Source organism: Bubalus bubalis, chromosome X, assembly GCF_019923935.1.
Source record: "Bubalus bubalis isolate 160015118507 breed Murrah chromosome X, NDDB_SH_1, whole genome shotgun sequence".
NCBI lineage: Eukaryota > Metazoa > Chordata > Mammalia > Artiodactyla > Bovidae > Bubalus > Bubalus bubalis.
Window position 1 is genome coordinate 140,707,489 of NC_059181.1, and position 11,387 is coordinate 140,718,875.

The 11,387-nt window shown below is 44.5% G+C and overlaps 1 pseudogene; it reads right to left on the minus strand.

Moving 5' to 3' along the window:
* Window positions 1-2,143: 2,143 nt before the first annotated feature.
* On the minus strand, window positions 2,144-2,262 carry LOC112582367 (annotated as a pseudogene).
* Between the last annotated feature and the right edge of the window lie 9,125 nt (window positions 2,263-11,387).

Genomic DNA, 11,387 nt, shown 5'->3' on the forward strand with positions numbered 1-11,387 from the left:
CCCAAAATAGACAGGTGTGAGCATCTAAGTGGTGGAGTCTGACTGATGGTAAAGCTAAGGGATCAGGGGGAGGAGCACACGGACTCGGATTCACTTGGTCTGATGAGCCCAATGGAAAGGTGCACGTTTTATCCGAGACAGATGAAAATGAATAGAGAAACTCTTGTTTGTCCAGGCCACCTTAGACTATGGGATAGTCCAGGACCTGAGTGGTAACCAGGTGCCAACCTTGTTCACAAAACGCCTACTGGCAAAGGTGCTGGCTCGTCCAGTACATAGACTCAATGCGTGGTTAGAGCATATGGCTGAGTCCCACCCAATCTCAGATCTGGATCTCTAACCCCTGGACTTCTGACTGTCCCGGGGTCCTGAGAGGTTCAAATTCCTCTTTGTGTGGCCATGGGGATTTGTTGTACTCCGCAGTTCCATTGTCTTACTGTATTCCTGAGAATGCTTTCTTGTGCAGCTCCTAAGATCAGTTAAGAGCAGGAACCTCCCCCTCCTGCCCCCACCATGATTACTGCCAGCTCTCAGCCAGCTTTTACTGGTCTCGTCTCACAAGTCATGTTTGGGCATCCTGGTAGCTTTAACTTTTAAGTTTTGCAGTGCCATTCTGTCAAAAGGACTGAGGGCAAGGTCCCCAAACACCGGACTGGGTGCCCTTGAAAGACCCCATGCATGTTTGTGCTTGAAGCATTTCCTCCTGACTGACGGTCTTCAGGGGTCCCACACAAGCCAGGAGGCTTCTGTTCTCTCCTCCTGCAAATGGAGTTCTTGTTTTCCTGATAATTAGGGTCACTTTCCTCTCCTTTCTTTGTTTGGAAATCCTTATTTCAATTGACCCAAGGACTTGCTTCTTAGCCCCCCAAATCATTTTTACTATTATATTCACTATATATGGGTTAAAGATAGTACTTCTTTTTACTATATTTTATTGCAATTCAAAATAACATAGACTGCCATTTTAGCCATTTTAAGTGTACAATTCAATAGCATTAATCACATTTACAGGGTTATACAGCTATCATTTTAAAAATATTTCATCACCCCAAACAGAAACTCTGTACCCATTAAGCAATAACTCCCCATCCCCCACTCCCTCCAGTCCCTGGTAACCTCTAAACTAATCTGTCTCTATGAATTGATGTATTCTAGATATTTCATATAAGCAGAACCATATAAGCTTTTTATGTCTGGTTATATAATTTATAATGTTTTCAAAGTTCATCTAAAGTTGCAGCTATGTTTTAGAACCTCATTGCTGTATAAAACTGAACAATGTTTCATTGTATGGATTTTCTTTATTCATTCACCTGCTGATGGACAGTTGGGTTGTTTCCACCTTTGGGCTATGGCGAACAATGCTGTTATGAATGTGGGTGTACAAATATACGTTTGAGTTCCTGTTTTCAGTTCTTTGGGGGTATATACCTGGCAGTGGAATTGTTGGATCATATGGCAATACTACTTTAGAGGAACCAGCAAACTATTTTCCACAGAGGCTCCATCTTTTTATAGTCCCACCAGCAATCTATGAGGGTTTCAGTTTCTCTACATCTGTGCCAACACTTACTATTTTCCATTTTAAAAATTATAGCCATCCTGCTGGGTATGATGTGGTATCTTCTGTGGTTTTGAATTGCATTTCCCTGATGACTATTGATGAGCATCTTTTCATGTACTTATAACCCATTTATATATCTTCCTTGGAGAAATGTCTATTCTAGTCCTTTGCTCATTTCAATTAGGATGTTTGTCTTTTTGTTGAGTATTAGTTTTAATATCCTTCAGGATATCAAACCCTCATCAAATATATGATCTACAAATGTTTTCTCCCATATGTGAGTTATTTTTTTCCCACACTTTTTCCCCCCTAAATGTCTATTTCATTATTTACATCTTCTTTTTCTTCACTGAAACTTTCTATTTTTCCATTTATGTCAAGAGTTCCAGATTTCTTATTGGAGCACCTTTTTTTTTTGCCATGCCACATGGCTTGCTGGATCTCAGTTCCATGACCAGGGCTTGAACCTGAGCCACGACAGTAAAAAATCTAGAATTCTAACCACTAGGTCACCAGGGATCGTCCAGAATTCTTTAAAATTAGCTTGGGGATAGATGCCAAGTCTAGTTTTGCTTTTTAAGCCTATAGCATCTGGAATTCTCAGGTGGTCTCCCACTGAAGTACCAACCAGGCCCAACCCTGCTTAGCTTTGTAGATCAGATGAAATTCAGTGACTTCAGGGTGGTATGGCTGTAGTTTTTACACTCTCTTGATAGAGTGTTGATGCAAAAAAAACTTGAAAAGATGCTTGACATCAAGAGTCATTAGGAAAATACACATTAAAACCACAGCAAGATCATACTTCACACTCACTCGCTCAGTCATATCCGACTCTTTGACCCCATGAACTGCAGCCCGCCAGGCTCCTCTGTCCAAGGGGATTCTCCAGGCAAGAATACTGGGGTGGGTTGCCATGCCCTCCTCCAGGGGATCTTCCTAACCCAAGAATCAAACCCAGGCCTCCTGCATTGCAGGCAGATTCTTTACCAACTGAGCCACCAGGGAAGCCCCTCACTAGGATGGTAATGATCAAAAAGACAAATGCAAGTGCTGGTGAGAACTGTGAATAAATCAGAACTCTTATATATTGCTAGTGCAATGGGAAAATGGTGCCATCAATTCGTAAATACAGAAATTCCTCAAAAGATTACACATAAAGTTACTGTTATGGCATAACAATTCCAACCCTAGGTATATATCCAGAAGAATTGAATACACATATCCATAGATCCATACAGACATTGTATAGGAATGTCGTAGCAGCATTATTAGCAGCAACCCAAAGGAGGGACTAATCCAAGTGTCCATTGAGGAAAGAATTACAAAGTATGGAATATCCATACAATAGAGTATTATTTGGTCAAAAAAAGGGATGAATTCCTGATACATGTTCCTCATTTATGAACTTGGAAACACTATACTATGTGAGAGAAGCCATTTGCCAGACACATATTTTGTGATTCCATTTGTCTGAAATGAACAGAATAGGCCAACATATCTAGAGCTTAGGATGATGGGGAAAAGGGAATTATGGCTAATGGATACAGGTTTGTTTCATTTTGTGGTGATAAACATGAAAAGAAAATTATTATAGTGATGATTGTACAACACAGTGAATGCACAGAAAACCACTAAATGATAGTTGTTTTTTAAATTTTTGGCCACACCCCATGGCATGTGGGATCTTAGTTCTCAGACCAGGGATCGAACCCATGCCATCTGCAGTGGAAGTATGTAGTCTTAATGACTGGACCACCAGGGAAGTCCCTAAATGATATACTTTAAATGGCTGAATTGCATGATATGCAGATTATATCACAGTAAAGCTGTTTAAAAAATGAAAAGAAAGAATATGCTAGGGACCATATGTGATCCATATTTCCTGTTGTTAACTAGCTAGTCCCTCCCAGAAAAAGTTTGCTGACTCCAATTTGGGCCCAGCACTCTCAGCTTACCTCTAAGGAGGCTAGGACCTGCTCATGCTTCGCCCTGCATCTGCTGCAGACGCTCTAACCCATCCCTTGTTAACACACAGCAGCATCCCGAAGTGAGCAATCTGCTGCCTAGAGGATTTTGAGATGAAATCCCAAAGCCCTGTTGCCCAAGGTTTCCCAATCTTAAGTAATAAACTCTTGGGGAGACTCCAGGGCAATGAGAAACCTCCTCTTCCCATCAGATGGCCCCAGGGCCTCCTCCTAGCCCTGTGCCCCTTGGGATTTCAGAACACAGCTTCTTCTCTGCACTGAAACCGACTTCTGACACCCTGCAACATTTACAAATTGCTTCAGGACAAGAAATCCTTAGAAGGTACATTAAGTAAGACTTTGTATCCCTTATCATAAAACATTTAAAGTAAAATTTAAACATGGATTTGAAACAGAGATTGTAGGGTGTTTCATCTTGCTTCTTCAGGATTAAAGGTGCGTATGAGCCTCTTGCCATGAAAATAGCCCCGTGGTAATGCTTTGCTTTGCTCGAAGGAATGTTGGTGAGAGGTCTTTGTGCCTGCCTCTTCGTTTCTGGTCTTTTGTTGGGTACTTTGGGGGTACTGCTCCCACAAATGAAACTGTGATCTCTTTCTTGGAAGCAGGAGTATATGCTTCAAAAAATACAATGTGCTATAATGTGCGGGTGATGTGACTGTCTTCACCAGGGGTGCATCCTTCCTTCACGGCACCCTTTCTCCACAGACAGGGCCAGGGGCCTGGGAAGCAGAGCCAGGCCTGAAGGGCCCGGTGTCTGTGGAGCCCCTCCAGCTTTGTGTCTCGCACACGTCCTGGCCTCTACCCTGGTTTGTGGTGGGCATCCAGGTTGTCCTCGTTCTCCAACCCCCTTTTTTGTTCCCCTTTGTAGCAACTCCAGTCCATTCTTTGTAGCAGGCTCCACCTTGGCCTCCAGGACTGGATCCAGGGTCCGGGCCTGGGTCCCTGATTGTTGGCGGAGAGCTCCCACGGCAAGTACTCACCACCTCCTCTTGCTGGTGCTGAGTTTCTGAAAACGAAGCCCAAAAGTGTGGCCCAAGCTCTCCAAAACAGGAAATTTGCTCTTGACCCTTAATTCTAACAATGTGTGTGTTAGTTGCTCAGTCATGTCTGACTCCTTAAGACCCCATGGACTGTAGCCCACCAGGCTCCTTTGTCCATGGAATTCTCCAGGCAAGAGTACTTGAGTGGGTTGCCATTTCCTTCTCCAGGGGATCTTCCCTACCCAGGGATCAAACCCTGGTCTGCCTGCATTGCAGGTGGATTCTTTACCATCTGAGCCACCAGGGAAGCCTAAGTCTAATAGGATGCTGACTCTATTAGTCCCTTCTCTCTTTTTCTCAGGAAGTTTTTGTTGGAAAATTATTCACCGCCTCGTTGGAGTAGTTTTGATAGGTTTGGTTTTTCATTTTGTTGTTTTCAAGACAAAGGACATGCTTGACTCAAATCCATCCCTACACAACAAGAGAGGCCAAGAGATGTAGGTCCAGGTAGGGCTGAGAAAACCTGTTCTCCTGGGGCTCTGCCTGGCACTTGGGTAACCTTGAAGATCACGGCAAGCTGTTTGAAGCACCCTGAACCCCAGTAGAAAGCCTCAGATGCCAGACTCAAAATGTTCATTTCCCAGTGTTCAGTCAAGTTGCCCAGCCCATTTCTGAGGCCAGGAAACCCAGAGACAGTGGAGCTATTTGTTCAGAGATTCTTCAGTGAAGTTGATGAGCCACTCTCTTTCCAGGAGTGCTTGAAAATGCCAAGAAACTTCATGGATCGTTTCACTGCGCTTGATTCCCTCCCGGGTCATGGTTGGCCTTCGTCCCAGGCCTCCTCTGGTAGCCAACTCCCTCATTCCAGCAATCATTTCTTTGCAGGAGTTTGCTTCTAACCTTTCAGCGTGTGTCCCAAATATTTAGGGATGGACTCAATCCAGTAGAATGATTTCTTTCCTTGAACTCATTGAAATGACTTAGGATAAATGAAAGCTGTAAGCTGAATAAACATTGCCGGTGTCTCGGCCCAGTCCCTGCTGGCTAGAGCCTCCCCAGTCGAGCAGTTCCTGGGGCCCCTTCCGCTCTCTCACCTTCCTTGCTGATCCAAGGGCACCTGGGATGGAATGATCCAGGCCCACGTGTAGGGCTTCTTTGTAAGGTGCCAGTCAACGCTGCTCCTGCAGCAGTCAAGCCTGGAGGTTTCTATATGTGTCTGTCTGTTTCCTTCAAGTTTATTATGGGGCGTGACACCTGTCATTGATTATCTGACCGTGTAGCCTGGCTTGGCTGTCTGAGGAGGGAAAGAGTTGGCTTCCCTGTGGATGGGAGCAGGGCCCAGGGCTGGCACGGGGCAGGGCTACATCAGGCTCCCTGGCTCTGTTTACTGCTTGCTATTTTGAGACTTTCTTTGCATGGAAATGTCGCATGGCTCCAATGCTCGAAAGAAGTGTGAGCTGAGAGCCATGTGAGGGAAACATTTTGGATGTGTTGACACATTCTGTTTATCTTCCAAAACTCTCTTCAGTGGTGTCTGCTGCCCAGGCAAACTGAGGAAAAATGGAGGTCTGTGGAGATTAGATTACCTGACTCTTCAAGGCAAAAAAATAAAAAGGAAAGGAAAGACAGGATAAAGAGAGAAAAAAAAAAAAAAAAAACCACTCAGTCCCATTTTTCGTCACAGTCCATGGGAACATGTGTATTTAGAGACCTAAATTGGGTCTCTGCTTTCATTCTCCTCAGTGCTCAATGTGTGTGTGTGGAAACTGTCCCAGAAGCCCTTTCTACTTAGGGGTTATTACAATGGAGTCTCTGGGAAGGCTATGAGAAGAGGCCCTTTTTGCCTATACGATGGTATTATGATTTTGAAGAGAGATCCATTTTCTTCCCAGAGCCCTGACTGCTTGTAAAAGGGGAAACACACACCCAGGATTTGCAAAGAATGTCTTCCAGTGCTGGAGGAAGGACAGGGAGCCACAAGCAAGAAGCAAATGGCCCAGAGTGCCCACGCCCACCCCCCGGAAAACGAGAAAGTGTATTAAGCACAGGAAGGAGCCATTGAGGCCAGCTTTTCCATCTTTGGAGGATTTACTTTAATCACATCTTTCAGTCCTCTCTCCATCCCCAACGCTTCCTGACCTCTCCTTGAACAGACCTAGGTGTCTCTCTCTCGAGCCAGCGCTGTTCTCACACGGGCTCTGTTGCCCGGCCTCTGATAAGCTGTTCCATATGCCTGGGCCCTTTGTTCTCGCAGTGCTAGGTTTTACAGCTTCCCAGTAACTTGGAGTTTTCTTAGTTTGGCAATGGGCTCTTTGGGGATTTGCACCTCCGGCTAATGTACGAATTATTTTCCCCGTCGCATCATGTCCGTTCCTAATTTTGCAAACATCATAAAAGGACCCACCAGAGGGGAACAGGAAGGAATATAGAGTCTTGATTCCCCAGGCAAACCTCTCAGGCACCATTTCGGACAACCTACTCAGAAAGGGAAAGGCAAAACAGAAAACCCAAGACTTTTGTCCTCATACATTAAGGAGACACAGAAATGCCCCACCACAGCTACGAATGTTTAGGACTCACCTGTAGTCTGCTCACCCAGTAGATAGGCGGGCTTCTAGAACTGAATGCAGTGAACAGGGAAAGCACATGACTCAGAAAAATGAGCTGCGGAAACTTCAAGGGGGTGGGAAGTTACAAGGGAATATAGGTGGCTACCCTCGTTCCCTCATCAGAACAGGGGACTGCAGGCTTTGTCTCTCCAGCACTATTCATTTGATGTTAGTGCCTTTAAATAACTTGCTTTTTGAAGCAACCAGTGCTACAAATATACAGAGGGCCTAATAGTTGTTTTCACATCTATGCTGGCCTAATATACCTTGGAAACAGCATGGTACAAAGCAGTGGTTTTACTGCTGTATATTAGATTCACCTGGGGAGCCTTTACAACCTACCCCTGCCTGGAGCCCACCTCCAGGAACTCCACTTTAATTGGCTGGGGTGGGGCCTGGGTGTTGGGAGGCTTGAGTGCTCCCCAGCTGATTCTAATGTGCAGCCATGGTTAAGAGCCACTGGCTTAAATGAAAGGACATGGTCTTTGGGATTAGTCAGAACTAGGTTCAAGTCATGCCTCTCCCCCTTAATAACAGTGGAGTCTCTCGAGCTTCAGTTTCCTTGTCTATAAACTTGGGAGAACAATCCTTCAGCTGTCAGAGGGAATGAGCTAAATGTATACAAAGCCCTTCACAATGTCCAGTGCATGATAGTCACTAAATAAATGTTACTCTGCTGAACACATGTATGCTATCTTTAAACCAGTAAGCCTAATAGTTTGTAGAAATGATCCTTATTTAAGTTTTATATAGATGAAAATGGACTTCCCATGAGGCGCTACTGGTAAAAAAATAAATAAATAAAATAAAACAAAAACCTGCCTGCTAATGCAGGAGATGTAAGAGACACTGGTTCAATCCCTGGGTTGGGAAGATCCCCTGGAGGAGGAAATGGCAACCCACTCCAGTACTCTTGCCTGGAGATTTCCATGGACAGAGGAGCCTGGCAGGCCATAGTCCATGGGGTTGCACACATAGATAAAAATATGTGAGGTAGGAAAAAACTAAGGTTGTGGAAGAATACTTCACTGAAGGTTTACCATTTAGACTTAGGTTTTCTGGCCTAGAAGAATTTGATGGCATCTTCCTCCAGGAATCAGACCTTAAAAAGTGGGACCCACATGAAGTGCAGTACAGAGTTTATAAATATTTGGTTGTACGTTTTTCAGATGAAGGAGACAGTTTGACAAGAGATCATATAAAAAAGATCTTGGGGGGGGGGGTCTGAGCTAACCACAGATTAAAGAAGGGCAAACAGTGCCATGTGAGTGCTGAGAGATGCAGCACGCTCTCATAACATCCAGAGGAAGGAGCAGAGTAAGTCCCCTCCAGAGGATGCACCCACTTCTGGACATAACAGGGACTTCGGTGAATCCACAGGAGGGCAATGAAGTTATTGAGTGGAAGGAGTGTCACGTGGAGGGTGGTTGAAGGAACCAAGGATTTGCAGAGGCTCCATTGACTGTCTTCAAATCCTTATCAAGTGGAAGGGTTTGGCTGCTTTGTGTAGTACCAGGGGACAGGATTAAAATCTCTGGGTGGTAATTCTGAGCACTTTTAGCTTATCATTGGATGCTGGCTCCAGGGAGATCACACTGGTCATTCTGAGAGACTGTGATTCTAGAAGGTTACTATATATATGTATTCTTTAGTGTTCTATTTGTTTATTTTTTTGCCCTTCCATGAGGCTTGTGTGATCTTAGTTCCCTGACCAGGGATTGAACCTGGGCCCTTGGCAGTGAAAGAGCCGAGTCCTAACCTCTCTTGGATGGCTGGGGAATTCCCACATCCTAATTTCTTTTATTTTTTTAGTGATAAGAATAAATAATACTTACATTTTTTAATTTTATTGAAGTATAGTTGATTTAAAGCTCAACACTCAGAAAACGAAGATCATGGCATCCGGTCCCACCACTTCATGGGAAATAGATGGGGAAACAGTGGAAACGGTGTCAGACTTTATTTTTCTGGGCTCCAAAATCACTACAGATGGTGACTGCAGCCATGAAATTAAAAGACGCTTACTTCTTGGAAGGAAAGTTATGACCAACCTAGATAGCATATTCAAAAGCAGAGACATTACTTTGCCAGCAAAGGTCCATCTAGTCAAGGCTATGGTTTTTCCTGTGGTCATGTATGGATGTGAGAGTTGGACTGTGAAGAAGGCTGAGCACCGAAGAATTGATGCTTTTGAACTGTGGTGTTGGAGAAGACTCGTGAGAGTCCCTTGGACTGCAAGGAGATCCAACCAGTCCATCCTAAAGGAGATCAGCCCTGGGATTTCTTTGGAAGGAATGATGCTAAAGCTGAAACTCCAGTACTTTGGCCATCTCATGCGAAGAGTTGACTCAGTGGAAAAGACTCTGATGCTGGGAGGGATTGGGGGCAGGAGGAGAAGGGGACAACAGAGGAAGAGATGGCTGGATGGCATCACTGACTTGATGGATGTGAGTCTGAGTGAACTCCGGGAGTTGGTGATGGACAGGGAGGCCTGGCGTGCTGCGATTCATGGGGTCGCAAAGAGTCAGACACGACTGAGCGACTGATCTGATCTGATCTGATGGTTGATTTACAATGTTGCATTAATTTCTGCTGTTCAGCAAAGATTCAGTTATACATAGATTTTTTTTTCCTATTCTTTTCCATTATGGTTTATCACAGGATGTCGAATATTGTTCTCTGTCCTATAGAGTAGGACCTTGTTGTTTATTCATTCTATATATAGTAGTTTGCTAATCCCAAACTCCCAATCCTTCCCTCCCCCACCCCCAATACCCATTGCTAACCATAACCCCAATACCCATTGCTAACCATAAGTCTGCTCTCTGTGAATGTTTCTCTTTCATAGATATGTTCCTTTTTGTTATATTTTAGATTCCACATATAAGTGAAATCATATGGTATTTGTCTTTCTCTTTCTGACTTACTTCACGGCTGGTATCAAAGGACTCTGGCAACAATATTTATTGAGCAGCTACTATGTATTAGTCACTGTACTCAGCTATTTCTGCCGCCTAGGACATTACTGATTCACAGCATTTCCTCTTTGTCATGTTCACCACAGCCTCCCCAGATCATCGCACTCTAAGCCTAGGTGACAGAATGGAACTAAAGGAACACCCATAGGGTTTTTAAACCAGAACACTAGAAGACTGAGGAAACTTGCCTGTGTGGTTTGATGAGGCTAACTGGGAATTAAATCCAGATTTATCCCTGAAGAGGATAAATGCTCCATAGAAGAGGGTTTTTAAGAAACTCCATCATAAGCTGCTTTTCTATATAAGATTTGTGGATCAAAAGCATTTTCTACACATGCATATGGGTATATTATGTAGGCATATAGCAGACTTTGGGAACCTCTGGTTCCATGCCTAATTATATCCAGCCCTGGCAAAATTCAGTCAAAAGTTTGTAAATCTGTGGGAGGGGGACAGGTTAGATTGAGTTTGCTAGTGAATTGCCAAGTACTCTGGGGCAACCATGAAGTACTATCTGGAGCAATCAGCCTTGAGGGGCCCTAACAGAAAGATAAACCTGGAGTTGGCCTGAATCTCTCTCAGTCTAGAGTTGGTGGAGTGGATTGAGTGAGTCTGGCCCAGAGTGAGCCAAGGATCAGCTTGCCCTGGGGGAGACTTAGTCCATCTTGCCTCCAATTTCCCAGGAACCTCTGACTTTTTTTGATTTCCACCTCTGTGCTCAGAACTGGCAGTGGACATGTAGATGAGCTCTGAGGAGAAACAGACATCCAGCCTGTTTTGTTTCCTCCTTGTAGCTAAGGGAATCCATCCACGGGCCACTTAGGAGGACTGGGCCCATTGGCCTCAGTCAACCCAGTGGTTCCAGGAGCCCCTTCTAGGCACCCGGCACTGTTCAGTACCTTGTGGACCTGGGACTTCCGGTTCTGATGATCTGTCAGTTGCCTGACTTGGTCTTATGAGATCTGAGGCTTTCTGTTTTCCTTCCTAGATTAAGATTCATCATGTAACTTCTTGATTGAGTGAACAATGTCTGGTTCTCCCAGAAAGCCTGGTACCTAGGCTGCCATGCTCCTGATCTGGGAGTCTAGAGACTGGAGTCCTAGCCTCAGCTGAAGAATCAACTGGCAGCAAAACTTTGGCCAAATCACTTCCCCTTTCTGGGCCTCAGTTTTCCCCTCAATAAAATTAAGGAGTTGGCCTGGCTGATACTATTTCTATTTTCTATTTCATTTTCTCTCCCGTTTTGTATCTTTCTGTCCCTTTTGTGTACT